Raw genomic sequence first — 4,759 nt, 5'->3', positions numbered from 1 at the left:
GCCGGCCACCCCAAGTTTTTTATTATTTTTTGTTTTTAAATTTTATTATTTTATTATTTTCTTTTATAATTACTTTTAATTAAGCACTTACTTTACAAAAGAAAAAAGAACATAAAAGAAAGATCTGAAGATTTTGGAGCCGCGGGTTCAAGGACTTCAAAGCCATTGATCAATTCTCTTCAACGTGAGCTTTAGTCAAAGCTCCGAGATTAATTTTTGTTTTCCATTTCTGTTGTGACTCTCGAAAATTCATTATAGTTCAACAGCGACTGACCGTAGAATTCTCATCGTTCTCTCACGACGGGGGATATCTTAGTGATCGCGAGTCAATGTTATTAATTTGGAGAACACCTTACGGCAAAAAAAAAAAAAAAAAAAAAAACAAAGCTTTAGATTACAAGCCCGACAAAAAGCTATGAGTCGTGTTTGCATGTTGTTGGATTTCAAATCTTTAACTGCAAACCTCAAAGACACTTCTTTTCTCCCTTGAATGACAGAAATATGATTTGACTTTAAACTTACCCTCTAAAATCATATTAAATTATCAATTATTATTTTAACAGTTTAAAGAAGTAAGAATTGAAAAATTAAATTATTAAATTTATATTCTATCATAATCTTATCAATTGAACATGTTAGCCGTCCACGATTTCCATGAAAGAGCTAGGCCGGCAGCACCGACCGCTAGCTTTGACCTCCTCAGTCAAGACTCATCTCTCTTCTTCGATCTATAAGAAACTAGGCAAGCAAACAGAGTTGCAAGAAACGTAGGCCAGCAAACAGAGTTGCAAGAAACAGCGACAAGTCTAAGCTGCAGGATTACAAACTGCTAGCATACACTAGCTGTACGTAACCGAATGATTAATTAATGTTGTCTTCTAGCAAACCAAGTCAAAGAAGTGAACTTTCACGCCCAGTTTCCTACCAATTTCCTTCGTTTTCCTAGAAACCAATCACATTTATTTTGTTTTAGTTTGATAATCAGCAAGAAACCAAAAGAATCCATTTAAACCCGAATCAGTAATTAACTCCCTATCCCAAAATTTCCGCCAACGGCTTGGTCAGTTGTAATGGTGACCAAAATCTCAAGATCAGTGGTTCTCTTTCTTGCATTCTTCTCTTTTCCTTTCGTTCTCTACTATGGAGCTGAAGCCGCCATTGGTGACGAAGTTATGAAGATTGGTGCCATCATTGATGTCAATTCCCGTATAGGCAAAGAAGAGAAAATCGGCATGGAAATTGCAGTTCAGAACTTCAACAAAACGTCCAAGGCTCGCAAACTCTCCCTCTCTATCCGGCAGCCTCATAGAGTAACTTCTGTTGGTTAGTATGTCCCTAGCTATTTATTACCAATTCTATTACATTTTAAATCACCACTTATTTCAAAAGCTTAAGCTGATAAGAATAGGTAAATTTAATCGCTTAATCATTACTTTAAGGAGAATTTCTAAAATTTTATTGGACGCAGCTGAAGAGATGATTAAAGAGAAGAAGGTGAAAGTGATTATCGGCATGCACACGTGGCAGGAAGCAGCTTTGGTGGCCGACGTGGGAAATGAATCTCAAGTTCCTGTTATTTCATTTGCAGCACCTGAAATGGCTAAAAATGGCTAAAAATGGCTAAAAGGGTTCTGAAGAAATACAATTCATTGCTGATATTGTTCAAGCGTACAATTGGAAAAGGGTCGTGGCGATTTATGAAGATGAACCCTACGCTGGTGATTCTGGGAAGTTGAAACTTTTGTCGGAGGCTCTCCAAAATGTGAGTTCGGAGATTGAGTACCGTTTGGTTCTTCCACCGTTTTCTTCTGTCTCTGATCCGGAAAGGGTTGTCCAAGAAGAGCTGGATAAGCTACTGAAAATCCAATCTAGGGTTTTCATAGTTCTTCAGTCATCATTAGAGATGGTGACTCATTTGTTCAGAGAAGCTAAGCCGATGGGACTTGTAGGGAGGGACTCGGCATGGATAATTGCAGAAAGCATTACAAATTTGCTGGATTCTGTTAACAACTCTGTTATTTCCTCCATGGAAGGCGCGTTGGGAATCAAGACCAACTATTCTGAGATCGGCAGGCATCATCATTTTTATTCCCAGTTCCGGAATAAATTCAGAAGTGAATATCCGGAAGAAGATAATTCCGTGCCTGGAATTTATGCCCTGCGAGCATACGACAGCATTGAAATTGTTATAAATGCAATGCAGAAATTGGGAAGTAACATTACTAGTACTCCAAAGATTTTGTTAGAGAAGATTTTATCAAGCAATTTCTCTGGTTTAAGTGGAAAAATACGTTTCGAAGAAGGTCGGCTGTCGGAGACTCCGATGTTGAGGATCGTAAACGTGGTTGGAAAGAGATACAACGAAATAGATTACTGGAAAACAGAGCATGGGTTTTCGGAAAACCCAGGTGACATAGTAGAAAAAGAGAAAAATGGAAGTAGTTTGTCTGGTCCGGTGATTTGGCCTGGGAACTTACAACATCTTCCTCCGAAAGGTTGGGAAATGCCGACAAATGCAAAGCCGCTGAAGATTGGAGTTCCAGGGAGAACAACGTTCGAGAAGTTTGTGAAGGTCGAGTATGGAAAGACACCGAGTCAGAACAAATATAATCTTTTTTTGATTTATGACCCAAGTCAGGTCAGAAGTCAGAATGAGAATATAAGATATCTGAAAAATTCTGACCCAACACGACCCTTTTTTTTCTAATAAGTAATGGAAAAATCATTTTAAAAGTGTACGGCACCCACCCTGACCCGGCCTTAAAAAAAGAAAATAATTAAATAAAAAAATCTGAGCGGATGACATGAGCATAACTTGCCAATAAATGTATTTTCACAACCCTATGAACACACAACTTATGTTCATTTCATGATTCACATATCATTCCATTGCATAAAAAGCTGAGCGCACAACAAATGGTTAGGATTTTTTCTATCAATGGTTGTGATCTTCACCTTTCTCTCTATTTGAGTTTTGGCCGCTTGATGATGGCGGCCACGACTTTATGTGCAACGGCCACCACTTGATATGTGGTGGCCACCCACCTTCAGTAGCCACCAACTTTCCAAACCAACTTCCAACCGACCTTTGGAAGTCAGCATCGGCTCGAAAATTACCTTTGTCAAACATGATGTCTAAGGTTTCCAACGCTTCCTGCTTCGGTGGAAGTTTGCCTCCATCAAAGTCAGAGAGGGCATTTCCTACTCCATCAGAGTAGATGCCCACCGCTAGTTATGAGGGGGTTGAGGACAGTATGGCCCAAGAAAATGAAGTTTGATGTTTCCAAATTGTAGTCTTAGTAGTAGCCTAACTCGCATGACTATCATCCTTGGTATAGGTTTCTTTCCGCAGCCACAAATGATGCCTTCAAGAAACCATGGGACTAACAACTCACAGTCTAAACATAAAAAAATAAATTAGCGAATCTAAAGATTTTAATTTCTGAACTACAACCAGATTGAGCTAGTTTGACAATATTAATAATGATATTATAACAACCATCCATTTTAAAACCACTATAAGCAACTGAAAATTGAACTCAATTAAAAGAAGTAAACAAGTTATTCTGTATGTATGATGAGATAGCATTTAAAGCAGTAGCACAAACTAAAACTCACCTGGACAGCCAATCGTCTTGGCCGGTTGAGCGCATGCTATTAGCCGCCCACCATCAGCCCAACCTGCTTCTTTGAGGTACTACAGTTTGAGAAAATAAGGGTTAACATTCAAACTGAACAGTATATTAATCCATTGGAAGAATTTCAAAATGCCCAACCAAGATTTATAACTGAAAACACTGATAGACTAGAGAGTTTTTTTTTTTTTTTTTTGATAAGTAATGTTTATTTTTTTTTTTTTTTAAAAAAAAAAACTCTCCAGATTGGAAGAGTGAAAAAAGAACAAACAAAACATTTGATATTAAGGGCCTATTTGAGATTGCGTTTGAAGAGCTTAAAAGTGCTTTTAACACTCAAAAAGTCCGTGTGAAGAAAAAAGTATTCATTCAGTAAAAAAATTAACAGTGCTTTTAAGGGTCTAAAAATCCTAAAAATTGCCAAAATACACTTTTGACAAAAACTTAAAAATAAAGTTTTTGTCAAAAAACGCCTTTTAACTTAAAAACTCTATTTCTTAAACGCAATCACAAACAGACACTAACAAGTTAGGGATCTCCGAGTCATTTGATGAAAATCAATCAACCGAACATTTGTATTCTGTGCGATTGGACAAAGCACAAATCCCTAAAGGCATTTCATGAAATTCTGAACATGATAATTAGAAATGCTATAATCAAAGAATTCAACGCCCTACTTCAAGTGCCTACATAAAGACATTGAAATAAACCAACTTCCAAGGCATCAAACACGCCCCAACAAACTGATGAAAGATAAATGAAATGTAAAATAAATTAGCTGTAAATAATTCCTGAAAAATTGGGTGGAAAAAAAAAAAAACTGGCAATTATATAGTTTTAACTTCGAATTTCTGTTATTCTCCTTGGGTTTCTCAGCAACCAACAAAAGCAAAATGACCTCAAGTGATGCATATAAAACAAAGAGAAATGCTAGAAACCATATTTTATCCCATAAGTACTTGGCAGTCCGAACTAAACTTTGAAATTTTTTTTTAAACAAAACTAATCCAATGGTTGGACTACCAAAAATGTGATTTTTAGCATTACTCTTAAAACAAATACCTTCTATAAACATAGATTACAACTTTACTTGGTACCAGAAAGAGCATAAAATAGACCCAAAA

General features: G+C 36.7%; 1 pseudogene; it reads left to right on the top strand.

The window, feature by feature from the left end:
- The first annotated feature begins 1,232 nt into the window (after window positions 1-1,232).
- LOC132169772 (glutamate receptor 2.5-like) overlaps window positions 1,233-4,759 on the top strand; it is a 34,221-nt pseudogene continuing 30,694 nt past the window's right edge.

The sequence above is a fragment of the Corylus avellana genome, chromosome ca2, assembly GCF_901000735.1.
Source record: "Corylus avellana chromosome ca2, CavTom2PMs-1.0".
NCBI classification, from domain to species: domain Eukaryota; kingdom Viridiplantae; phylum Streptophyta; class Magnoliopsida; order Fagales; family Betulaceae; genus Corylus; species Corylus avellana.
The sequence above is the reverse complement of the archived record's forward strand: the minus strand, read 5'-3'. Positions and strand labels throughout refer to the sequence as shown.